Raw genomic sequence first — 27,500 nt, forward strand, 5'->3', positions numbered from 1 at the left:
CCCTATATAGTCCAGGTACAGGTGTGTCCCCTATATAGTCCAGGTACAGGTGTGTCCCCTATATAGTCCAGGTTAACAGGTGTGTTCCCTATATAGTCCAGGTTAACAGGTGTGTCCCCTATATAGTCCAGGTTAACAGGTGTGTCCCCTATATAGTCCAGGTACAGGTGTGTCCCCTATATAGTCCAGGTTAACAGGTGTGTGTGTTCCCTATATAGTCCAGGTACAGGTGTGTTCCCTATATAGTCCAGGTACAGGTGTGTCCCCTATATAGTCCAGGTTAACATGTGTGTTCCCTATATAGTCCAGGTTAACAGGTGTGTCCCCTATATAGTCCAGGTTAACAGGTGTGTTCCCTATATAGTCCAGGTTAACAGGTGTGTCCCCTATATAGTCCAGGTACAGGTGTGTTCCCTATATAGTCCAGGTACAGGTGTGTTCCCTATATAGTCCAGGTACAGGTGTGTTCCCTATATAGTCCAGGTACAGGTGTGTTCCCTATATAGTCCAGGTACAGGTGTGTTCCCTATATAGTCCAGGTACAGGTGTGTTCCCTATATAGTCCAGGTACAGGTGTGTTCCCTATATAGTCCAGGTACAGGTGTGTTCCCTATATAGTCCAGGTACAGGTGTGTTCCCTATATAGTCCAGGTACAGGTGTGTTCCCTATATAGTCCAGGTACAGGTGTGTTCCCTATATAGTCCAGGTACAGGTGTGTCCCCTATAGTCCAGGTAGGTGTGTCCCCAGGTACAGGTGTGTTCCCTATATAGTCCAGGTACAGGTGTGTTCCCTATATAGTCCAGGTACAGGTGTGTTCCCTATATAGTCCAGGTACAGGTGTGTTCCCTATATAGTCCAGGTACAGGTGTGTTCCCTATATAGTCCAGGTACAGGTGTGTTCCCTATATAGTCCAGGTACAGGTGTGTTCCCTATATAGTCCAGGTACAGGTGTGTTCCCTATATAGTCCAGGTAAAGGTGTGTTCCCTATATAGTCCAGGTACAGGTGTGTTCCCTATATAGTCCAGGTACAGGTGTGTTCCCTATATAGTCCAGGTACAGGTGTGTTCCCTATATAGTCCAGGTACAGGTGTGTTCCCTATATAGTCCAGGTACAGGTGTGTTCCCTATATAGTCCAGGTACAGGTGTGTTCCCTATATAGTCCAGGTACAGGTGTGTTCCCTATATAGTCCAGGTACAGGTGTGTGTGCAGACAGCTGACCTGTGATGTCCATGAAGGCTCGGTCCCAGAACTCGTGGACGGTGTAACTCTCAGCAGAGGTGATGTTGACCGACAGGACGATGTCGTCCTCAACGTACTTCAAGATCAGGTTGTTGACCACAATGTTGACGTTGTTCACCACCCGACGGATTAGACTCTGGACGTAGCCTGGAGACACACACACACACACACACCATTAATTCAGTGTTAATACCCAGTGAAACAGAGACAAGTGTAATTCAGAGCTTCCTTAAAGCAACATTCCCTGGGAGCTAACCCTGACCCCTGATCTCTACCCTAACCCCTGACCTCTCCTCTAACCCTGACCTCTCCTCTAACCCTGACCCCTGATCTCTACCCTAACCCCTAACCTCTCCTCTAACCCTGACCTCTCCTCTAACCCTGACCTCTCCTCTAACCCTGACCTCTCCTCTCAGACTCTAACCCTGACCTCTCTCCTCTCCTCAGACTCTAACCTCTCTCCTCCTCTCAGACTCTAACCCTGACCTCTCCTCTCCTCCCAGACTCTAACCCTGACCTCTCCTCTCAGACTCTAACCCTGATCTCTCCTCTCAGACTCTAACCCTGACCTCTCCACTCCTCTCAGACTCTAACCCTGACCTCTCCTCTCCTCAGAATCTAACCCTGACCTCTCCTCTCCTCAGAATCTAACCCTGACCTCTCCACTCCTCTCAGACTCTAACCCTGACCTCTCCTCTTAGACTCTAACCCTGACGTCTCCTCTCCTCAGAATCTAACCCTGACCTCTCCACTCCTCTCAGACTCTAACCCTGACGTCTCCTCTCCTCAGAATCTAACCCTGACCTCTCCTCAGACTCTAACCCTGACCTCTCCACTCCTCTCAGACTCTAACCCTGACCTCTCCTCTCCTCAGAATCTAACCCTGACCTCTCCTCTCCTCAGAATCTAACCCTGACCTCTCCTCTCCTCAGAATCTAACCCTGACCTCTCCACTCCTCTCAGACTCTAACCCTGACCTCTCCTCTTAGACTCTAACCCTGACGTCTCCTCTCCTCAGAATCTAACCCTGACCTCTCCACTCCTCTCAGACTCTAACCCTGACCTCTCCTCTTAGACTCTAACCCTGACGTCTCCTCTCCTCAGAATCTAACCCTGACCTCTCCTCAGACTCTAACCCTGACCTCTCCTCAGAATCTAACCCTGACCTCTCCTCTCCTCAGACTCTAACCCTGACCTCTCCTCTCCTCAGACTCTAACCCTGACCTCTCCTCTCCTCTCAGACTCTAACCCTGACCTCTCCTCTCAGACTCTAACCCTGACCTCTCCTCTCAGACTCTAACCCTGACCTCTCCTCTGACTCTAACCCTGATCTCTCCCTCCTCTCAGACTCTAACCCTGACTCTCCTCTCCTCTCAGACTCTAACCCTGACCTCTCCTCTCAGACTCTAACCCTGACCTCTCCTCTCAGACTCTAACCCTGACCTCTCCTCAGACTCTAACCCTGACCTCTCCTCAGACTCTAACCCTGACCTCTCCTCAGACTCTAACCCTGACCTCTCCTCAGAATCTAACCCTGACCTCTCCTCTCCTCTCAGACTCTAACCCTGACCTCTCCTCTCCGACTCTAACCCTGACCTCTCCTCTCAGACTCTAACCCTGACCTCTCCTCTGACTCTAACCTTGACCTCTCCTCTGACTCTAACCCTGACCTCTCCTCTCCTCAGACTAACCATAACCTCCTGGCTCTGCGTGGGCTCGTAAATAAGCTCAGAGTCTGACGTTATTTATTGCCACAGTGTGTCCCTTGGACATGAGCAGTTAAATTAGCTAAATATCCAGAAGAAAACAGTGTTACTCCAGTCCAGCGCCACAAATCTTCAGTGAATTCTCTCTCGTCTTCCCTCGGATGTGGAGCTCAGTAGAACCAGAACTATGTACAGCAGCAGGCCTCCACCTACTTCCTCCTCCTCCCTCCACCACCACGCCTCGTAGACATTACCACCACTCAGGAGACTACATGCTCTCTGAAACATACAGACACTAGCTCCCTACTCCTCCTCCCTCCTCTCCCTCCTCCCAAACTCCTCCATCCCACCACCCCTACTCTCCCTCCCTCCTCCCTCCTCCATACTCCCTCCACTCCCTGTGCTCTCCCCTCTCCAACTCTCCCTCCACCAAACTCCTCTATCCCACCACCCCCAACTCTCCCACCTCCCAAACTCCTCTATCCCACCACCCCCACTCTCCCTCCTCTCCCTTCCTCCACCCTCCTCCCAAACTCCTCTATTCCACCACCCCCAACTCTCCCTCCTCCCAAATTTCTCTATCCCACCACCCCCCACTCTCCCCCACCCTCCTCCCTCCCTCCCTCCCTCCACCCACTCTCCCTCCCTCCACCCTCCCTCCTCCCTCCCACCACTCCCTCCCTCCCTCCACCCCCTCCTCCCAAACTCCTCCTCTCCCTCCCACTCTCCCTCCTCTCCCTCCTGGACCCTCTTTATACTGGACTCCTTAACCCTCCTCCCACCTCCCACCAGCCTTTATCTGGACTCCTTGGTTAACCATGTCTAAGGCTCTCTCCCTGGACCAGCCTTTATACTGGACTCCTTGGTTAACCATGTCTCTGTAAGGCAGTACCAACTGATCCTGGACCAGCCTTTATACTGGACTCCTTGGTTAACCATGTCTCTGTAAGGCTGTACCAACTGATCCTGGACCAGCCTTTATACTGGACTCCTTGGTTAGAACAGAAGTCCATGAATAGAGGGACTGTTCTGATATTTTCATGTCTCTGTAAGGCTGTACCAAAACACACATGTACAACGTTATGTGTGCTGTGTGTGTGTGTGTGTGTGTGTGTGTGAATGAGGGTGTGTGTGTGTGTGTGTGTGTGTGTGTGTGTGTGTGTGTGTGTGTGTGTGTGTGTGTGTGTGTGTGTGTGTGTGTGTGTGTGTGTGTGTGTGTGTGTGTGTGTGTGTGTGTGTGTGTGTGTGTGTGTGTGTGTGTGTGTGTGTGTGTGTGTGTGGTGTTGGGGTCAGTCAGAAGGTTCCTGTCACACCTGCAGACTGAGCTCTGAGCTGGGCAGTAAAACAGCCTCCTGCTATTTCCACTCTGGATCTAATTTACCTGTTTCACCACCGACCGAGGCCCACTCCCGCGCCCGGTCAGCCCAGAGCCCTCCACCGCAAACCCCAGCCCTCCACCCCAACCCCCAGCCCTCCACTCCAACCCCCACCCCTCCACTCCAACACCCAGCCCTCCACTCCAACACCCAGCCCTCCACCCCAACCCCTCCACCCCAGCCCTCCACTCCAACCCCCACCCCCCACTCCAACACCCAGCCCTCCACTCCAACACCCAGCCCTCCACTCCAACACCCAGCCCTCCACCCCAACCCCTCCACCCCAGCCCTCCACTCCAACCCCCAGCCCTCCACCCCAACCCTCCACCCCAACCCCTCCATCCCAACCCCCACCCAACCCCCAGCCCTCCACCCCACCCCCAGCCCTCCACCCCAACCCCCAGCCCACCCCCCTCTCCACCCAACCCCCAGCCCTCCACTCCAACTCCCAGCCCTCCACTCCAACCCCCAGCCCTCCACTCCAATCCCCAGCCCTCCACTCCAATCCCCAGCCCTCCACCCCAACCCCCATCCCTCCACCCCAACCCCCAGCCCTCCACTCCAAACCCTAGCCCTCCACCCCAACCCTCCACCCCAACCCCCAGCCTTCCACCCCAACCCCCAGCCCTCCACCCCAGCCCTCCACCCCAACCCCCACTCCAACCCCCAGCCCTCCACCCCAACCCCCAGCCCTCCACCCCAACCCTTCCACCCCACCCCAACCCCCAGCCCTCCACCCCAACCCCCCCACCCCAACCCCTCCACCCCACCCCCCAGCCCTCCACTCCAACCCCCAGCCCTCCACCCCAACCCCTCCACCCCAACCCCTAGCCCTCCACCCCAACCCCCAGCCCTCCACCCCAACCCTCCACCCCAACCCTCCACCCCAACCCCTAGCCCTCCACCCCAACCCCCAGCCCTCCACCCCCACCCCAACCCCCACCCCTCCACCCTGCTCTGTGAGCCTTCGTGCTGCTCTAAACCTCTGTAAACAATTGACACAGCCAGCACCTGTGCCTCAGCCCACAGGGAGGAAGCCCACTTAAAACTGTTCAACCATAAAATGACTGGAAAAACCTACTTTTATATGAGCTCAGCAACACAGAGCCAAGTCAAGTAGTCTCCTCTGTGGAATACAGGACCAGACTACTTGATGAGCTCAGCAACACAGAGCCAAGTCAAGTAGTCTCCTCTGTGGAATACAGGACCAGACTACTTGATGAGCTCAGCAACACAGAGCCAAGTCAAGTAGTCTCCTCTGTGGAATACAGGACCAGACTACTTGATGAGCTCAGCAACACAGACCCAAGTCAAGTAGTCTCCTCTGTGGAATACAGGACCAGACTACTTGATGAGCTCAGCAACACAGAGCCAAGTCAAGTAGTCTCCTCTGTGGAATACAGGACCAGACTACTGATGAGCTCAGCAACACAGACCCAAGTCAAGTAGTCTCCTCTGTGGAATACAGGACCAGACTACTTGATGAGCTCAGCAACACAGAGCCAAGTCAAGTAGTCTCCTCTGTGGAATACAGGACCAGACTACTTGATGAGCTCAGCAACACAGACCCAAGTGTGTGAATGGTTCTGGATCTGAATGGTTCTGGATCTGACTGGTTCTGGAATCTGAATGGTTCTGGGTCTGATGGTTCTGGGTCTGAATGGTTCTGGGTCTGACCAACTGGTTGATGAGGTCTGCAAATGGTTCAAGTTCAGGTCTGAATGGTTCTGGATCTGAATGGTTCTGGGTCTGAATGGTTCTGGGTCTGAATGGTTCTGGGTCTGAATGGTTCTGGGTCTGAATGGTTCTGGGTCTGAATGGTTCAGGGTCTGAATGGTTCTGGATCTGAATGGTTCTGGATCTGAATGGTTCTGGGTCTGAATGGTTCTGGGTCTGAATGGTTCAGGGTCTGAATGGTTCTGGGTCTGAATGGTTCAGGGTCTGAATGGTTCTGGGTCTGAATGGTTCTGGGTCTGAATGGTTCTGGGTCTGAATGGTTCTGGATCTGAATGGTTCTGGATCTGAATGGTTCTGGGTCTGAATGGTTCAGGGTCTGAATGGTTCAGGGTCTGAATGGTTCTGGGTCTGAATGGTTCTGGGTCTGAATGGTTCTGGGTCTGAATGGTTATGGGCCTGAATGGTTCTGGATCTGAATGGTTCAGGGTCTGAATAGTTCTGGGTCTGAATGGTTCTGGGTCTGAATGGTTCAGGGTCTGAATGGTTCTGGGTCTGAATGGTTCTGGGCCTGAATGGTTCTCTCTTCTTTCAAACTACCTGTGAGTTCTATTGACTGCTGAATTCAACACTCAACAAACAAGAGCTTTCATCCCTCTTCCAAGAGAAATGCCCAAACTTCACTAAACTTTTGCCACAAAGTTGGAAACACAGAATCATCTAGAATGTCATTGTATGCTGTAGCGTTAAGATTTCCCTTCACTGGAACTAAGGGGCCTGAACCATGAAAAACAGCCCCAGACCATTATTTATCATCCACCAAACTTTACAGTTGGCACTATGCATTGGGACAGGTAGCGTTGCCCTGGCATCCGCCAAACCCAGATTTGTCCGTCGGACTTGCCAGATGGTGAAGCGTGATTCATCACTCCAGAGAACGTGTTTCCACTGCTGAGTCCAAAGAGGTGAGCTTTACACCACTCCAGCCGATGCTTGGCATTACGCATGGTGATCTTAGGTTTGTGTGCGGCTGTTCAGCCATGGAAACCCATTTCATGAAGCTCCCAACCTATATATATATAGTGCATAGACCTTGTTAAAACAGAAATGCTTGGCTACTGTTAAACAGGCCCTGTGTAACACAACCACACACTGTATACTATAACTCACACTGTTATAAATCCCCATTTACATCTCCAACTAAGAGTCATGTATTGTCGTCCAGCTGAAAGCAGTGGGTGGTGATACAGCACGGAGGTTTCCCCAGAGCACGGAGGTTTCCCCAGAGTGGGTGGTGATACAGCACGGAGGTTTCCCCAGAGTGGGTGGTGATACAGCACGGAGGTTTCCCAGAGTGGGCACGGAGGTTTCCCCAGAGGTTCCCAGAGTGGGTGGTGATACAGCACGGAGGTTTCCCCAGAGCACAGAGGTTTCCCAGAGTGGGTGGTGCACAGAGGTTTCCCCAGAGTGGGTGGTGATACAGCACGGAGGTTTCCCAGAGCACGGAGGTTTCCCAGAGCACGGAGGTTTCCCCAGAGTGGGTGGTGATACAGCACGGAGGTTTCCCAGAGTGGGTTCCCCAGAGTGGGTTGTGATACAGCACGGAGGTTCCCCAGAGTGGGTTGTGATACAGCACGGAGGTTCCCCAGAGTGGGTTGTGATGCAGCACGGAGGTTCCCCAGAGTGGGTGGTGATACAGCACGGAGGTTTCCCCAGAGTGGGTGGTGATACAGCACGGAGGTTTCCCCAGAGTGGGTGGTGATACAGCACGGAGGTTCCCCAGTTCCCAGAGTGGGTTCCCCAGAGTGGGTTGTGATACAGCACAGAGGTTCCCCAGAGTGGGTTGTGATACAGCACGGAGGTTCCCCAGAGTGGGTTGTGATACAGCACGGAGGTTCCCAGAGTGGGTTGTGATACAGCACGGAGGTTCCCCAGAGTGGGTTGTGATACAGCACGGAGGTTCCCAGAGTGGGTGGTGATACAGCACGGAGGTTCCCCAGAGTGGGTTGTGATACAGCACGGAGGTTCCCCAGAGTGGGTGGTGATACAGCACGGAGGTTCCCCAGAGTGGGTTGTGATGCAGCACGGAGGTTTCCCAGAGTGGGTGGTGATACAGCACGGAGGTTTCCCCAGAGTGGGTGGTGATACAGCACAAAGGTTCCCCAGAGTGGGTACTGATACAGCACGGAGGTTTCCCCAGAGTGGGTTGTGATGCAGCACGGAGGTTTCCCAGAGTGGGTGGTGATACAGCACGGAGGTTCCCCAGAGTGGGTAGTGATACAGCACGGAGGTTCCCCAGAGTGGGTAGTGATACAGCACAGAGGTTCCCCGGAGTGGGTTGTGATACAGCACGGAGGTTTCCCCAGAGTGGGTTGTGATACAGCACGGAGGTTTCCCCAGAGTGGGTTGTGATACAGCACGGAGGTTTCCCCAGAGTGGGTTGTGATGCAGCACGGAGGTTTCCCCAGAGTGGGTTGTGATGCAGCACGGAGGTTTCCCCAGAGTGGGTTGTGATACAGCACGGAGGTTTCCCCAGAGTGGGTTGTGATGCAGCACGGAGGTTTCCCCAGAGTGGGTTGTGATACAGCACGGAGGTTTCCCCAGAGTGGGTTGTGATGCAGCACGGAGGTTCCCCAGAGTGGGTTGTGATACAGCACGGAGGTTTCCCCAGAGTGGGTGGTGATACAGCACGGAGGTTTCCCCAGAGTGGGTGGTGATACAGCACGGAGGTTTCCCCAGAGTGGGTTGTGATGCAGCACGGAGGTTTCCCCAGAGTGGGTTGTGATACAGCACGGAGGTTTCCCCAGAGTGGGTGGTGATACAGCACGGAGGTTTCCCCAGAGTGGGTTGTGATACAGCACGGAGGTTTCCCCAGAGTGGGTTGTGATACAGCACGGAGGTTTCCCCAGAGTGGGTTGTGATGCAGCACGGAGGTTTCCCCAGAGTGGGTAGTGATACAGCACGGAGGTTTCCCCAGAGTGGGTTGTGATACAGCACGGAGGTTTCCCCAGAGTGGGTTGTGATGATACAGCACGGAGGTTTCCCCAGAGTGGGTTGTGATACAGCACGGAGGTTTCCCCAGAGTGGGTTGTGATGCAGCACGGAGGTTCCCCAGAGTGGGTTGTGATATAGCACGGAGAGGTTTCCCCAGAGTGGGTTGTGATACAGCACGGAGGTTTCCCCAGAGTGGGTTGTGATGCAGCACGGAGGTTTCCCCAGAGTGGGTTGTGATACAGCACGGAGGTTCCCCAGAGTGGGTAGTGATACAGCACGGAGGTTTCCCCAGAGTGGGTTGTGATACAGCACGGAGGTTTCCCCAGAGTGGGTGGTGATGCAGCACGGAGGTTTCCCCAGAGTGGGTGGTGATACAGCACGGAGGTTTCCCCAGAGTGGGTGTGTGATGCAGCACGGAGGTTCCCCAGAGTGGGTTGTGATGCAGCACGGAGGTTCCCCCCCAGAGTGGGTTGTGATACAGCACGGAGGTTTCCCCAGAGTGGGTTGTGATGCAGCACGGAGGGAGGTTTCGGAGGTTTCCCCAGAGTGGGTGGTGATACAGCACGGAGGTTTCCCAGAGTGGGTAGTGATACAGCACGGAGGTTTCCCAGAGTGGGTTGTGATACAGCACGGAGGTTTCCCCAGAGTGGGTTGTTATACAGCACGGAGGTTTCCCCAGAGTGGGTTGTGATACAGCACGGAGGTTTCTCCAGAGTGGGTTGTGATACAGCACGGAGGTTTCCCCAGAGTGGGTAGTGATACAGCACGGAGGTTTCCCCAGAGTGGGTGGTGATACAGCACGGAGGTTTCTCCAGAGTGGGTGGTGATACAGCACGGAGGTTTCTCCAGACAGGCTATTTCAACACTATAAAAACTGCAGTTTTACAGTCTGGCTGGCCGACAGCTACACTGTCCATATAATCCTGAGCTTTTTATTCTCTACAATTTAATTACAGATTAAGAGGTTTACAACAACTCTCACTCTCCATTCCTCAGCTCCTAGCGACTCACTGGTCTAGACCCAGCTCTACTGGTCTGGTAAACAGGTCTGCACCCAGGTCTACTGGTCTGGGATACTGGTCTACACCCAGCTCTACTGGTCTGGGATACTGGTCTACTGGTCTGGGATACTGCTCTACTGGTCTGGGATACTGCTCTACTGGTCTGGGATATTGGTCTACACCCAGCTCTACTGGTCTGGGATACTGCTCTACTGGTCTGGGATACTGCTCTACTGGTCTGGGATACTGCTCTACTGGTCTGGGATACTGCTCTACTGGTCTGGGATACTGGTCTACACCCAGCTCTACTGGTCTGGGATACTGCTCTACACACAGCTCTACTTGTCTGGGATACTGCTCTACTGGTCTGGGAAACTGGTCTGCACCCAGCTCTACTGGTCTAGGATACTGCTCTACTGGTCTGGGAAACTGGTCTGCACCCAGCTCTACTGGTCTGGGATACTGGTCTACACCCAGCTCTACTGGTCTGGGAAACTGGTCTACACCCAGCTCTACTGGTCTGGGATACTGCTCTACTGGTCTGGGATACTGGTCTACTGGTCTGGGATACTGCTCTACTGGTCTGGGATACTGCTCTACTGGCCTGGGATACAGCTCAACTGGTCTGGGATACTGGTCTACACCCAGCTCTTCTGGTCTGGGATACAGCTCTACTGGTCTGGGATACTGGTCTACACCCAGCTCTACTGGTCTGGGATACTGCTCTACTGGTCTGGGATACTGGTCTACTGGTCTGTGATACAGCTCTACTGGTCTGGGATACTGGTCTACTTGTCTGGGATACTGGTCTACACCCAGCTCTACTTGTCTGGGATACTGCTCTACTGGTCTGGGATACTGGTCTACTGGTCTGGGATACATCTCTACTGGTCTGGGATACTGCTCTACTGGTCTGGGATACTGCTCTACTGGCCTGGGATACAGCTCAACTGGTCTGGGATACTGGTCTACACCCAGCTCTTCTGGTCTGGGATACAGCTCTACTGGTCTGGGATACTGGTCTACACCCAGCTCTACTGGTCTGGGATACTGCTCTACTGGTCTGGGATACTGGTCTACTGGTCTGTGATACAGCTCTACTGGTCTGGGATACTGGTCTACTTGTCTGGGATACTGGTCTACACCCAGCTCTACTTGTCTGGGATACTGCTCTACTGGTCTGGGATACTGGTCTACTGGTCTGGGATACATCTCTACTGGTCTGGGATACAGCTCTACTGGTCTGGGATACTGGTCTACACCCAGCTCTACTGGTCTGGGATACTGCTCTACTGGTCTGGGATACTGGTCTACTGGTCTGGGATACTGGTCTACACCCAGCTCTACTGGTCTGGGATACTGCTCTACTGGTCTGGGATACTGGTCTACTGGTCTGTGATACAGCTCTACTGGTCTGGGATACTGGTCTACACCCAGCTCTACTGGTCTGGGATACTGCTCTACTGGTCTGGGATACTGCTCTACTGGTCTGGGATACTGGTCTACTGGTCTGGGATACAGCTCTACTGGTCTGGGATACTGGTCTACACCCAGCTCTACTGGTCTGGGATACATCTCTACTGGTCTGGGATACTGGTCTACACCCAGCTCTACTGGTCTGGGATACTGCTCTACTGGTCTGGGATACTGGTCTACACCCAGCTCTACTGGCCTGGGATACTGGTCTACACCCAGCTCTACTGGTCTGGGATACTGCTCTACTGGTCTGGGATACTGCTCTACTGGTCTGGGATACTGCTCTACTGGTCTGGGATACTGGTCTACACCCAGCTCTACTGGCCTGGGAAACTGGTCTACACCCAGCTCTACTGGTCTGGGAACTGCTCTACTGGTTGACATGGTAGTAAATGAGAGGTAAGTTGACATGGTAGTAAATGAGAGGTAAGTTGACATGGTAGTAAATGAGAGGTAAGTTGACATGGTAGTATATTGAGTGGTAAGTTGACATGGTAGTAAATGAGAGGTAAGTAGTAAATGAACATGTAGTAAATAGTAAATAGATGAGGTAAGTTGACATGGTAGTAAATGTAGTATGTTGGTAAGTTGACATGGTAGTATATGTAGTGGTAAGTTGACATGGTAGTAAATGAGTGGTAAGTTGACATGGTAGTAAATGGAGTGGTAAGTTGACATGGTAGTAGTAAATATGAGTGGTAAGTTGACATGGTAGTAAATGAGTGGTAAGTTGACATGGTAGTAAAATGACATGGTAGTAAATGAGTAGACATGGTAGTAAATTAGGTTGACATGGTAGTAAAATGAGTGAGTGATGTAGTTGACATGGTAGTAAATGAGTGGTATGGTTGACATGGTAGTAAATGAGTGGTAAGTTGACATGGTAGTAAATGAGTGGTAGGTTGACATGGAGTGGTAGGTTGACATGGTAGTAATTGAGTGAGTGATGGATTCATCATTACGCCTGCAGAGAGTCTCTCCGGACAGTAAAATGAGTGGTAACTTTGGCCTCTGAAGTGTTTCATTGATAAAGCCCTAACAGATCTGGGTTTACAGCCTCACCCACACGGGGACTGTATTGTGTTGCTAAGTGTCATTGTTAGAGGCGTGTCGTTAGGAGGAGAGAGGTAGGAATCCCTGTCCTGTGGGACGACTGGAATCCCAAATTACACCCTATTCCCTAGATGGTGCCCTACTTTTGAGCAGGATGCACAGGGCTAGGGAATGGGAACACGTCAGACGCGTCAGACGCCCCTTTTCTGATAAGACCTGTCCTGTCAGTGATTCATCCACCCACTGAGGCCTAGCCCTGCCTGGTGGTCAGCGTGAAGCAGGGGGGGTAGAGTACTCCCTGTGGCCACGGAGCCATCACTCACCTGGGGGCAGGTCTGGGTCAGAGGGGGCGGCCTGCTGGAGGCGACGGGGCTTGGGGAGGGTCTTGGAGCTCTCTGAGGCGCTGCGACTGGTGGAGCTAGAACCACTCTCATGGTCGTCCTGCACAGGAAAACAAACACACAGAGAGATTTAATAATCACTTTTGTTTATTATCTATTTCTCTTGCTTTGGCAATGTGTTTCCATGCCAATAAAGCACTTAAATTGAATTTAATTCTGAGAGAGATACAGAGACACACAGAGAGAGAGAGAGAGAGAGAGAGAGAGAGAGAGAGAGAGTCAGAGAGACAGAGACATAGTCAGAGAGACAGAGACAGAAGGAGAAAGACAGAGAGAGCATGAGACAGAGACAAGCAGAGAGAGAGAAGGAGAGAGAGAGACAGAGGGAGAGAGAGAGAGAGAGAGAGAGAGAGAGACAGAGAGAGAGAGAGAGAGAGAGACAGAGAGAGAGAGAGACAGAAGAGAGAGAGAGAGACAGACGGAGAGAGAGAGAGAGACAGACGGAGAGAGAGAGAGAGAGAGAGAGAGAGAGAGAGAGAGAGAGAGAGAGAGAGAGAGAGAGAGACAAGAGAGAGACAAGAGAGAGACAAGGAGAGAGAGAGAGAGAGAGAGAGAGAGAGAGAGAGACAAGGAGAGAGAGAGAGAGAGAGAGAGAGAGAGAGAGAGAGAGAGAGAGAGAGAGACAAAGGAGAGAGACAAGAGAGAGACAAGGAGAGAGACAGAGACAGAGACAAGAAGAGAGAAGGAGAGAGAGAGACTATATTTCCACATGGTTACAACACTGTATACAGACATAATGACATGTGTATAACCCTTTGAAACCTGAGCGTAATGTTTACTGTTCATTTATTATTGATTATTTCACCTTTGTTTATGATCTATTTCACCTGCTTTAACAATGTAAACACATGTGTCCCATAGTAATAAAGCCCCTTGAATTGAAATGAGAGAGACATGAGCAGAGGACTAGGTGTAGGAGGGAGGGAGGGAGGGGTAAGGGGTCACAAGGCTGCTGCAGAGGACTAGGAGGTAGGAGGGAGGGAGGGAGGGGTAAGGGGTCACAAGGCTGCTGCAGAGGGGTGGGAGGTTGAAGGGGAGGGAGGGAGGGGTAAGGGGTCACAAGGCTGCTGCAGAGGACTAGGTGTAGGAGGGAGGGAGGGAGGGGTAAGGGGTCACAAGGCTGCTGCAGAGGTGTAGGAGGGAGGGAGGGAGGGGTAAGGGGTCACAAGGCTGCTGCAGAGGGGTGGGAGGTTGAAGGGGAGGGAGGGGGTCACAAGGCTGCTGCAGAGGGGTGGGAGGTTGATGGGGGAGGGAAGGGAGGGAGGGGGTCACAAGGCTGCTGCAGAGGGGTGGGAGATTGATGGGGAGGGAGGGGGTCACAAGGCTGCTGCAGAGGGGTGGGAGGTGGAGGGAGAGGGAGGGAGGGGGTCACAAGGCTGCTGCAGAGGGGTGGGAGGTTGAGGGGGAGGGAGGGGGGGGTCACAAGGCTGCTGCAGAGGGGTGGGGAGGGAGGGGGGGGAGGGAGAGGGGGGGGTCACAAGGCTGCTGCAGAGGGGTGGGAGGTTGAGGGGGAGGGAGGGGGTCACAAGGCTGCTGCAGAGGGGTGGGAGGTTGAGGGAGAGGGAGGGGGTCACAAGGCTGCTGCAGAGGGGTGGGAGGTTGAGGGGGAGGGAGGGGAGGGGGGGGGTCACAAGGCTGCTGCAGAGGGGTGGGAGGTTGATGGGGGAGGGAGGGGGAGGGAGGGGGTCACAAGGCTGCTGCAGAGGGGTGGGAGGTTGAGGGGGAGGGAGGGGTAAGGGGTCACAAGGCTGCTGCAGAGGGGTGGGAGGTTGAGGGGGAGGGAGGGGGTCACAAGGCTGCTACAGAGGGGTGGGAGGTTGAGGGGGAGGGAGGGGGTGTAGACATGCACCAGTGATCACCACTAACACTCCTCCCTGGTTTACAACCTCCTCCAGTGCCCTTATGAACCCTAATCAATAGCATACAGGGGTGGACACCATGGGACACTGCAGGGCAGAGACACACACACACACACACACACACACACACACACACAGGTGGTTAACATGGCAGTCTAAGAACTCAGCGTTGTTCTGACGAACCAAAACACTAAAGGTGTCAAAACCAAACAGGCTGCATAACCCCCTCTCCTCCCTCCTCTTCCTCCCTCCCCCTCCTCCTCCTCCCCTCCCCGTTCCCCCTCCTCTTCTGCTCTTCCCCCATTCCTCCTACTTCTCCTCCTCCCCTTCCCTCCTACTTCTCCTCCTCCTCCCTCCCATTCCCTTCTCCTCCCCTTCCCTCCTACTTCTCCTTCTCCCTCCCTCCCCTCCTACTTCTCCTTCTCCCTCCCATTCCCTTCTCCTCCCCTTCCCTCCTTCTCCTCCTCCCTCCCTCCCCTTCCCTCCTTCTCCTCCTCCTCCTCCCTCCCATTCCCTTCTCCTCCCCTTCCCTCTTACTTCTCCTCCCCTTCTACTTCTCTTCCCTTTCCCTCCTACTTCTCCTCCCATTCTACTTCTCCTCCCCTTCTACCTCCTCCTCCCCTTCTACTTCTCCTCCCCTTCTCTCCTCTCCTCCCCTTCTACTTCTCCTCCCATTCCCTTCTCCTCCCCTTCTACTTCTCCTCCCCTTCTACTTCTCCTCCCCTTCTACTTCTCCTCCCCTTCTACTTCTCCTCCCATTCCCTTCTCCTCCCCTTCTACTTCTCCTCCCATTCCCTTCTCCTCCCCTTCTACTTCTCCTCCCATTCCCTTCTCCTCCCATTCCCTTCTCCTCCCTTCCTCCCCCTCCCTTCTTCTTACCCCTCCTCCTCCCTCCCCCTCCTTTCCTCCTCCCCTCATCCCTCCCTCCTTGTCCCTCCCTCCCCCCTTCCTCCCTCCCCTGTTATACTGTGACAACTCTCCAGCCATCCATTTTAACCTCCAGGTTTGACAGGATGTGATCAGACCAGTCCTCTGCTTGTGGTGTTGGTGTAGTAATGAAGATGACATTTAAACATGGACTGAATGTATGTGTTTCCCCCAGTCGGTCGGTCGGTCGGTCGGTTGGTCGGTGGGCTAAAGTAAACACAGTGATGCCAAAACAGACTGTCTGGTGAAAATATTTACACTGAGCTCCTAACACACACACACACACACACACACACATCACTGAGCCGCCGTGGCCCAGCTCGGTGGGAACTGGTAAACAGAATGTGGAGGAATAATAAATACCTCATCAAGGTTGTGAATTATAGAAACAGGGCAACAATAAGACAGAGATTATAGTCTGATTATCTCACACTTCATTTGTAAACGTTCCGTCACTTCAAAACGCTGCGATGTTTACGGACAGACATTTAAATACACATAAAACACAGGGATCTGACACAGTGACAATCAGTATAGGGGGCTCCTGGGGGCTCCTGGGGCTCCTGGGGGGGGGCTCCTGGGGGGCTCCTGGGGGGGGGCTCCTGGGGGGCTCCTGGGGGGCTCCTGGGGGCTCCTGGGGGGCTCCTGGGGTCCTGGGGGGGTCCTGGGGGCCTCCTGGGGGTCCTGGGGGGGTCTGGGGGCCTCCTGGGGGGTCCTGGGGGGGGGGGGCTCCTGGGGGGGTCTGGGGGCCTCCTGGGGAGGGTGGGGGGGGGGCTCCTGGGGGGTTCTTGGGGAGGGTCTAGGGGGGGGGGCTCCTGGGAGGGGGGTATGGGTGGGGGGGGGTCCTGGGGAGGGTCTAAGTGGGGGTCCTGGGGAGGTGGCTCCTGGGGGGGGGTCTAGGGGCCTCCTGGGTATGGGTGGGGGAGGGGGTCCTGGGGAGGTCTAGGTGGGGGGCTCCTGGGGAGAGATCCTGGGAGGGATCCTGGGGAGGGTCTGGGGAAGGTAGCAGGTAAAGGGCTTGGAGGTGGAATGTTCTGTCTGGCCTCCAGGCGTGTCAACTCAGCTGTTGCCCTGAGGAGATGACGGCGGCAGAGAAGCCCTGCCAGATTGAGTGACAGGAGAGGGGGACCCCTACCCAGAAAGTAAGTAGGGACGGAGGGTTAGGGCACCGGAAAGCCAAGCATGACCTCTCACCCTCCCTCTGCCCCTGTAGACGTCTGGCTCTAGTGGTCCTGGTCGAGGTCTTGTCTGAGGGGGAACCAATGATTGGAGAAACTAAGGCCAAAGCCATCCATCACGTAACACCATTCATTCCTATGTGAGCTGACTCAGCATGTACAGTTTGAGCTAGTCCAGGAGGCTCAGCGCTGCCTCCTCTCCACGATGCCACCTTTCCAACAAGTCAGTTTGTCAAATTTCTGCCCTGCTAGAACTGCCCTGGGGGTCAACTGTAAGTGCTGTTATTGTGAAGTGGAAACGTCTAGGAGCAACAACGGCTCAGCCGTGAAGTGGTAGGCAACACAAGCTCACAGGGGGGCTTCCGGGTGCTGAATCATCTGTCCTCGGTTGTAACCCTCATCAACAAGCAACATCAGCACGAGAACTGTTCGTCGGGAGCTTCATGAAATGGGTTTCCATGGCTGAGCAGGCACACAAGCCTCAGATCACCATGCGCAATGCCAAGCATCAGCTGGAGTGGTGTAAAGCTCACCTCTTCTGGACTCTGGATCAGTGGAAACACGTTCTCTGGAGTGATGAATCACACTTCTCCATCTGGCAGAAAGAATCTGGGTTTGGCAGATGCCAGGAGAACGCTACCTGCCCCAATGCATAGGGCCAACTGTAAAGTTTGGTGGAGGAGGAATAATGGTCTGTGGCTGTTTTTCATGGTTCAGGACCCTTAGTTCCACTGAAGGGAAATCTTAACGCTACAGCATAAAATTACATTCTAGACGATTCTGTGCTTCCAACTTTGTGGCAACAGTTTGGGTAATGCCCTTTCCTGTTTCGGCATGACAATGCCCCCGTGCACAAAGCGAGGTCCATATAAAAATGGTTTGTCGAGATTTGTGTGGAAGAACTTGACTGGCCTGCACAGAACCCTGACCTCAACCCCATCGAGCACCATTGGGATGAATTGGGAAGGCCTAACCGCCCAACATCAGTGCCCAACCTCACTAATGCTCTTGTGGTTGAATGGAAGCAACAGCAATGTTCCAACACCCCAGCCTCCACTCCCTCACCTCCCACCACAGCCTCCACCCGCCCCCACTCCCCTCACCTCCCACCACAGCCTCCACCCGCCCCCCAGCCTCCACTCCCCTCACCTCCCACCACAGCCTCCACCCGCCCCCCAGCCTCCACTCCCCTCACCTCCCACCCCAGCCTCCACCCGCCCCCCAGCCTCCACTTCACCTCCCACCACAGCCTCCACCCGCCCCCCAGCCTCCACTCCCCTCACCTCCCCCCACAGCCTCCACCCGCCCCCACCACCTCCCACCCCAGCCTCCACTCCCCTCACCTCCCACCACAGCCTCCACCCGCCCACCCCAGCCTCCAATCCCCTCACCTCCCACCACAGCCTCCACCCGCCCCCAGCCTCCACTCCCTCACCTCCCACCCCAGCCTCCACCCGCCCCCAGCCTCCACCCGCCCCCCAGCCTCCACTCCCCTCACCTCCCACCCCAGCCTCCACCCGCCCCCCAGCCTCCACTCCCCTCACCTCCCACCCCAGCCTCCACCCGCCCCCCAGCCTCCACTCCCCTCACCTCCCACCCCAGCCTCCACCCGCCCCCCAGCCTCCACTCCCCTCACCTCCCACCCCAGCCTCCACCCACACCCCCAGCCTCCCTCCCCTCACCTCCCACCACAGCCTCCACCCGCCCCCCAGCCTCCACTCCCCTCACCTCCCACCCCAGCCTCCACCCGCCCCCCAGCCTCCACTCCCCTCACCTCCCACCCCAGCCTCCACCCGCCCCCCAGCCTCCACTCCCCTCACCTCCCACCCCAGCCTCCACCCACACCCCCAGCCTCCACTCCCCTCACCTCCCACCAGAGCCTCCACCCGCCCCCCAGCCTCCACTCCCCTCACCTCCCACCCCAGCCTCCACCCGCCCCCAGCCTCCACTCCCCTCACCTCCCACCACAGCCTCCACCCCCCCCCCAGCCTCCACTCCCCTCACCTCCCCCACAGCCTCCACCCGCCCCCAGCCTCCACTCCCCTCACCTCCCCCACAGCCTCCACCCGCCCCCACCACCTCCCACCCCAGCCTCCACTCCCCTCACCTCCCACCACAGCCTCCACCCGCCCACCCCAGCCTCCAATCCCCTCACCTCCCACCACAGCCTCCACCCGCCCCCCAGCCTCCACTCCCCTCACCTCCCACCCCAGCCTCCACCCGCCCCCAGCCTCCACCCGCCCCCCAGCCTCCACTCCCCTCACCTCCCACCCCAGCCTCCACCCGCCCCCCAGCCTGCTCCCCTCACCTCCCACCCCAGCCTCCACCCGCCCCCCAGCCTCCACTCCCCTCACCTCCCACCCCAGCCTCCACCGCCCCCAGCCTCCACTCCCCTCACCTCCCACCCCAGCCTCCACCCACACCCCCAGCCTCCACTCCCCTCACCTCCCACCACAGCCTCCACCCGCCCCCCAGCCTCCACTCCCCTCACCTCCCACCCCAGCCTCCACTCCCCTCACCTCCCACCCCAGCCTCCACCCGCCCCCCAGCCTCCACTCCCCTCACCTCCCACCCCAGCCTCCACCCACACCCCCAGCCTCCCTCCCCTCACCTCCCACCACAGCCTCCACCCGCCCCCAGCCTCCACTCCCCTCACCTCCCACCCCAGCCTCCACCCGCCCCCCAGCCTCCCTCCCCTCACCTCCCACCACAGCCTCCACCCGCCCCCCCAGCCTCCACTCCCCTCACCTCCCCCACAGCCTCCACCCGCCCCCACCACCTCCCACCCCAGCCTCCACTCCCCTCACCTCCCACCACAGCCTCCACCCGCCCACCCCAGCCTCCAATCCCCTCACCTCCCACCACAGCCTCCACCCGCCCCCCAGCCTCCACTCCCCTCACCTCCCACCCCAGCCTCCACCCGCCCCCAGCCTCCACTCCCCTCACCTCCCACCCCAGCCTCCACCCGCCCCCCAGCCTCCACTCCCCTCACCTCCCACCCCAGCCTCCACCCGCCCCCCAGCCTCCACTCCCCTCACCTCCCCCACAGCCTCCACCCGCCCCCACCACCTCCCACCCCAGCCTCCACTCCCCTCACCTCCCACCACAGCCTCCACCCGCCCACCCCAGCCTCCACCCGCCCACCCCAGCCTCCAATCCCCTCACCTCCCACCACAGCCTCCACCCGCCCCCCAGCCTCCACTCCCCTCACCTCCCACCCCAGCCTCCACCCGCCCCCAGCCTCCACCCCCCCCCAGCCTCCACCCGCCCCCAGCCTCCACCCGCCCCCAGCCTCCACTCCCCTCACCTCCCACCCCAGCCTCCACCCGCCCCCCAGCCTCCACCCGCCCCCCAGCCTCCCTCCCCTCACCTCCCACCCCAGCCTCCACCCGCCCCCAGCCTCCACCCGCCCCCCAGCCTCCACCCGCCCCCAGCCTCCACCCGCCCACAAAACATGCTATAAAAGGAAATAATCTCAATAACATTTCAACCCTACTGACCAGGAAGTAAATAGACCTTTAAACCTGCCATCTCTCTGCTGGGTTCAAGGTCGTTGTTTTAACATCAATTTATAATATAATATATATAATATAATAAAACAAAAACAGACATTTATTCTCATCGAAATGAAACATGATGTGAAAAGTTCTGAAATGACAATGTAGCACTTTAATTCCACAACCACCAATTAGGCTTCGTATTCTCCTCCACAGATCGGAGAGTGACTTTTCAATTTATAAACTAAACTGTCTCCAACCCCAGCCTCCACTCCCCTCCTTCTAAACTATAGACTGGAAGGGATGGGGGGGCTGCTAGCTCTACTAAACTATAGACTGGAAGGGATGGGGGGCTGCTAGCTCTACTAAACTATAGACTGGAAGGGATGGGGGGCTGCTAGCTCTGCTAAACTATAGACTGGAAGGGATGGGGGGCTGCTAGCTCTACTAAACTATAGACTGGAAGGGATGGGGGCTGCTAGCTCTACTAAACTATAGACTGGAAGGGATGGGGGCTGCTAGCTCTGCTAAACTATAGACTGGAAGGGATGGGGGCTGCTAGCTCTACTAAACTATAGACTGGAAGGGATGGGGGGCTGCTAGCTCTGCTAAACTATAGACTGGAAGGGATGGGGGGCTGCTAGCTCTACTAAACTATAGACTGGAAGGGATGGGGGCTGCTAGCTCTGCTAAACTATAGACTGGAAGGGATGGGGGGCTGCTAGCTCTACTAAACTATAGACTGGAAGGGATGGGGGCTGCTAGCTCTACTAAACTATAGACTGGAAGGGATGGGGGGCTGCTAGCTCTGCTAAACTATAGACTGGAAGGGATGGGGGGCTGCTAGCTCTACTAAACTATAGACTGGAAGGGATGGGGGGGCTGTTAGCTCTACTAAACTATAGACTGGAAGGGATGGGGGGCTGCTAGCTCTGCTAAACTATAGACTGGAAGGGATGGGGGCTGCTAGCTCTACTAAACTATAGACTGGAAGGGATGGGGGGCTGCTAGCTCTGCTAAACTATAGACTGGAAGGGATGGGGGGCTGCTAGCTCTACTAAACTATAGACTGGAAGGGATGGGGGGGCTGCTAGCTCTACTAAACTATAGACTGGAAGGGATGGGGGCTGCTAGCTCTACTAAACTATAGACTGGAAGGGATGGGGGCTGCTAGCTCTACTAAACTATAGACTGGAAGGGATGGGGGGCTGCTAGCTCTACTAAACTATAGACTGGAAGGGATGGGGGGCTGCTAGCTCTACTAAACTATAGACTGGAAGGGATGGGGGCTGCTAGCTCTACTAAACTATAGACTGGAAGGGATGGGGGGGGCTGCTAGCTCTACTAAACTATAGACTGGAAGGGATGGGGGCTGCTAGCTCTACTAAACTATAGACTGGAAGGGATGGGGGCTGCTAGCTCTACTAAACTATAGACTGGAAGGGATGGGGGGGCTAGCTCTACTAAACTATAGACTGGAAGGGATGGGGGGCTGCTAGCTCTACTAAACTATAGACTGGAAGGGATGGGGGCTGCTAGCTCTACTAAACTATAGACTGGAAGGGATGGGGGCTGCTAGCTCTACTAAACTATAGACTGGAAGGGATGGGGGCTGCTAGCTCTACTAAACTATAGACTGGAAGGGATGGGGGCTGCTAGCTCTACTAAACTATAGACTGGAAGGGATGGGGGCTGCTAGCTCTACTAAACTATAGACTGGAAGGGATGGGGGCTGCTAGCTCTGCTAAACTATAGACTGGAAGGGATGGGGGCTGCTAGCTCTACTAAACTATAGACTGGAAGGGATGGGGGCTGCTAGCTCTACTAAACTATAGACTGGAAGGGATGGGGGCCTGCTAGCTCTACTAAACTATAGACTGGAAGGGATGGGGGGCTGCTAGCTCCACTGAACTATAGACTGGAAGGGATGGGGGCTGCTAGCTCTACTAAACTAAAGACTGGAAGGGATGGGGGCTGCTAGCTCTACTAAACTATAGACTGGAAGGGATGGGGGCTGAGGGGAACTGGAAGGGATGGGGGCCTGCTAGCTCTACTAAACTATAGACTGGAAGGGATGGGGGCTGCTAGCTCTACTGAACTATAGACTGGAAGGGATGGGGGCTGCTTGCTCTACTAAACTAAAGACTGAAGGGATGGGGGGCTGCTAGCTCTACTAAACTATAGACTGGAAGGGATGGGGGGCTGCTAGCTCTACTAAACTATAGACTGGAAGGGATGGGGGGCTGCTAGCTCTACTAAACTATAGACTGGAAGGGATGGGGGGCTGCTAGCTCTACTAAACTATAGACTGGAAGGGATGGGGGCTACTAGCTCTACTAAACTATAGACTGGAAGGGATGGGGGCTACTAGCTCTACTAAACTATAGACTGGAAGGGATGGGGGGGGCTACTAGCTCAACTAAACTATAGACTGGAAGGGATGGGGAGGCTGCTAGCTCTACTAAACTATAGACTGGAAGGGATGGGGGGCTGCTAGCTCTACTAAACTATAGACTGGAAGGGATGGGGGCTGCTAGCTCTACTAAACTATAGACTGGAAGGGATGGGGGCTGCTAGCTCTACTAAACTATAGACTGGAAGGGATGGGGGGCTGCTAGCTCTACTAAACTATAGACTGGAAGGGATGGGGGCTACTAGCTCTACTAAACTATAGACTGAAGGGATGGGGGCTACTAGCTCTACTAAACTATAGACTGGAAGGGATGGGGGCTGCTAGCTCTACTAAACTATAGACTGGAAGGGATGGGGGGCTGCTAGCTCTACTAAACTATAGACTGGAAGGGATGGGGGGCTGCTAGCTCTACTAAACTATAGACTGGAAGGGATGGGGGGCTGCTAGCTCTACTAAACTATAGACTGGAAGGGATGGGGGCTGCTAGCTCTACTAAACTATAGACTGGAAGGGATGGGGGGGCTAGCTCTACTAAACTATAGACTGGAAGGGATGGGGGGCTGCTAGCTCTGCTAAACTATAGACTGGAAGGGATGGGGGGGCTGCTAGCTCTACTAAACTATAGACTGGAAGGGATGGGGGGCTGCTAGCTCTACTAAACTATAGACTGGAAGGGATGGGGGGCTGCTAGCTCTACTAAACTATAGACTGGAAGGGATGGGGGCTGCTAGCTCTACTAAACTATAGACTGGAAGGGATGGGGGGCTGCTAGCTCTACTAAACTATAGACTGGAAGGGATGGGGGGCTGCTAGCTCTACTAAACTATAGACTGGAAGGGATGGGGGCTGCTAGCTCTGCTAAACTATAGACTGGAAGGGATGGGGGCTGCTAGCTCTACTAAACTATAGACTGGAAGGGATGGGGGCTGCTAGCTCTACTAAACTATAGACTGGAAGGGATGGGGGGCCTGCTAGCTCTACTAAACTATAGACTGGAAGGGATGGGGGGGGCTGCTAGCTCCACTGAACTATAGACTGGAAGGGATGGGGGCTGCTAGCTCTACTAAACTAAAGACTGGAAGGGATGGGGGGGCTGCTAGCTCTACTAAACTATAGACTGGAAGGGATGGGGGCTGAGGGGAACTGGAAGGGATGGGGGGCCTGCTAGCTCTACTAAACTATAGACTGGAAGGGATGGGGGGCTGCTAGCTCTACTGAACTATAGACTGGAAGGGATGGGGGCTGCTTGCTCTACTAAACTAAAGACTGGAAGGGATGGGGGCTGCTAGCTCTACTAAACTATAGACTGGAAGGGATGGGGGCTGCTAGCTCTACTAAACTATAGACTGGAAGGGATGGGGGGCTGCTAGCTCTACTAAACTATAGACTGGAAGGGATGGGGGGCTGCTAGCTCTACTAAACTATAGACTGGAAGGGATGGGGGGGCTACTAGCTCTACTAAACTATAGACTGGAAGGGATGGGGGCTACTAGCTCTACTAAACTATAGACTGGAAGGGATGGGGGGGCTACTAGCTCAACTAAACTATAGACTGGAAGGGATGGGGAGGCTGCTAGCTCTACTAAACTATAGACTGGAAGGGATGGGGGCTGCTAGCTCTACTAAACTATAGACTGGAAGGGATGGGGGCTGCTAGCTCTACTAAACTATAGACTGGAAGGGATGGGGGGCTGCTAGCTCTACTAAACTATAGACTGGAAGGGATGGGGGGCTGCTAGCTCTACTAAACTATAGACTGGAAGGGATGGGGGGGGCTGCTAGCTCTACTAAACTATAGACTGGAAGGGATGGGGGGCTACTAGCTCTACTAAACTATAGACTGGAAGGGATGGGGGCTACTAGCTCTACTAAACTATAGACTGAAGGGATGGGGGCTACTAGCTCTACTAAACTATAGACTGGAAGGGATGGGGGGGGCTGCTAGCTCTGCTAAACTATAGACTGGAAGGGATGGAAGGGATGGGGGCTGCTAGCTCTACTAAACTATAGACTGGAAGGGATGGGGGCTGCTAGCTCTACTAAACTATAGACTGGAAGGGATGGGGGGCTGCTGGCTCTGCTAAACTATAGACTGGAAGGGATGGGGGCTACTAGCTCTGCTAAACTATAGACTGGAAGGGATGGAAGGGATGGGGGGCTGCTAGCTCTACTAAACTATAGACTGGAAGGGATGGGGGGCTGTTAGCTCTACTAAACTATAGACTGGAAGGGATGGGGGGCTGAGGGGAGCTAGAAGGGATGGGGGCTGAGGGGAACTGGAAGGGATGGGGGTTGAGGGGAGCTGGAAGGGATGGGGGGCTGAGGGGAGCTGGAAGGGATGGGGGCTGAGGGGAGCTGGAAGGGATGGGGGCTGAGGGGAGCTGGAAGGGATGGGGGCTGAGGGAAGTGGAAGGGATGGGGGGCTGAGGGGAAGTGGAAGGGATGGGGGGCTGAGGGGAAGTGGAAGGGATGGGGGGCTGAGGGGAAGTGGAAGGGATGGGGGCTGAGGGAAGTGGAAGGGATGGGGGCTGAGGGGAGCTGGAGGGGATGGGGGAGCTGAGTGGAGCTGGAAGGGATGGGGCTGGGGGGGCTGAGGGGAACTGGAAGGGATGGGGGCTGAGGGGAACTGGAAGGGATGGGGGCTGAGGGGAGCTGGAAGGGATGGGGGCTGCTAGCTCTACTAAACTATAGACTGGAAGGGATGGGGGCTGCTAGCTCTACTAAACTATAGACTGGAAGGGATGGGGGGCTGAGGGGAGCTGGAAGGGATGGGGGCTGAGGGGAACTGGAAGGGATGGGGGTTGAGGGGAGCTGGAAGGGATGGGGGGCTGAGGGGAGCTGGAAGGGATGGGGGGCTGAGGGGAGCTGGAAGGGATGGGGGCTGAGGGGAGCTGGAAGGGATGGGGGGCTGAGGGGAGCTGGAAGGGATGGGGGCTGAGGGGAAGTGGAAGGGATGGGGGCTGAGGGGAAGTGGAAGGGATGGGGGGCTGAGGGGAAGTGGAAGGGATGGGGGCTGAGGGGAAGTGGAAGGGATGGGGGCTGAGGGGAAGTGGAAGGGATGGGGGCTGAGGGGAAGTGGAAGGGATGGGGGCTGAGGGGAGCTGGAAGGGATGGGGGAGCTGAGTGGAGCTGGAAGGGATGGGGGGGCTGAGGGGAACTGGAAGGGATGGGGGCTGAGGGGAACTGGAAGGGATGGGGGCTGAGGGAGCTGGAAGGGATGGGGGGCTGCTAGCTCTACTAAACTATAGACTGGAAGGGATGGGGGGCTGCTAGCTCTACTAAACTATAGACTGGAAGGGATGGGGGCTGAGGGGAGCTGGAAGGGATGGGGGCTGAGGGGAGCTGGAAGGGATGGGGGCTGAGTGGAGCTGGAAGGGATGGGGGGCTGAGGGGAACTGGAAGGGATGGGGGCTGAGGGGAACTGGAAGGGATGGGGGCTGAGGGGAACTGGAAGGGATGGGGGCTGAGGGGAACTGGAAGGGATGGGGGGCTGAGGGGAACTGGAAGGGATGGGGGGGCTGAGGGGAACTGCAAGGGATGGGGGGCTGAGGGGAGCTGGAAGGGATGGGGGCTGAGGGGAGCTGGAAGGGATGGGGGCTGAGGGGAGCTGGAAGGGATGGGGGGATGAGGGGAACTGGAAGGGATGGGGGGCTGAGTGGAGCTAGAAGGGATGAGGGGGCTGAGTGGAGCTAGAAGGGATGAGGGGGCTGAGTGGAGCTAGAAGGGATGAGGGGGGCTGAGTGGAGCTAGAAGGGATGGGGGGCTGAGTGGAGCTGGAAGGGATGAGGGGGTTGAGGGGAGCTGGAAGGGATGGGGGGGACTGAGGGGAGCTGGAAGGGATGAGGGGGCTGAGTGGAGCTGGAAGGGATGGGGGCTGAGTGGAGCTAGAAGGGATGAGGGGGGCTGAGTGGAGCTAGAAGGGATGGGGGGCTGAGTGGAGCTAGAAGGGATGGGGGGCTGAGTGGATTTAGAAGGGATGGGGGCTGAGTGGAGCTGGAAGGGATGAGGGGGCTGAGTGGAGCAGAAGGGATGGGGGGTTGAGGGGAGCTGGAAGGGATGGGGGACTGAGGGGAGCTGGAAGGGATGAGGGGGGCTGAGTGGAGCTGGAAGGGATGGGGGGGGCTGAGTGGAGCTAGAAGGGATGAGGGGGCTGAGTGGAGCTAGAAGGGATGAGGGGGCTGAGTGGAGCTAGAAGGGATGGGGGGCTGAGTGGAGCTAGAAGGGATGAGGGGGGCTGAGTGGAGCTAGAAGGGATGGGGGGCTGAGTGGAGCTAGAAGGGATGAGGGGGCTGAGTGGAGCTGGAAGGGATGAGGGGGCTGCTTCAGTGTTCCACTAGATTAATGAAAGACAGTATCCAACAGAAAGATCGCTGGAGAAACACGTTCTAATGTTGTTGTTGATTTTCCTCTCCTGGGCCCAGTGAACTCACAGTGACATCAAAGCAGTGTGGCTGGAGAGAGGGAGGGGGAGAGGGAGAGGGAGGGGGGGGAGAGGGAGGGAGGGAGAGGGAGGGAGGGAGAGGGAGGGAGGGAGAGAGGGAGGGAGAGAGGGAGGGAGAGGAAAGAGGGAGTGAGAGGGGGAGGGAGGGAGAGAGGGAGGGAGAGAGGGAGGGAGAGAGGGAGGGAGAGAGGGAGGGAGAGTGAAAGAGGGAGTGAGAGTGGGGGGAGGGAGGGAGGGAGGGAGGGAGAGTGGGGGAGAG

At 55.9% G+C, this 27,500-nt stretch overlaps 1 pseudogene; it reads right to left on the minus strand.

Annotated features, from left to right (window-relative positions):
• LOC121844524 overlaps nucleotides 1-27,500 on the minus strand; it is a 128,331-nt pseudogene that overhangs the window by 39,938 nt on the left and 60,893 nt on the right.

This window comes from Oncorhynchus tshawytscha, unplaced genomic scaffold, assembly GCF_018296145.1.
Source record: "Oncorhynchus tshawytscha isolate Ot180627B unplaced genomic scaffold, Otsh_v2.0 Un_contig_6490_pilon_pilon, whole genome shotgun sequence".
Taxonomy (NCBI): domain Eukaryota; kingdom Metazoa; phylum Chordata; class Actinopteri; order Salmoniformes; family Salmonidae; genus Oncorhynchus; species Oncorhynchus tshawytscha.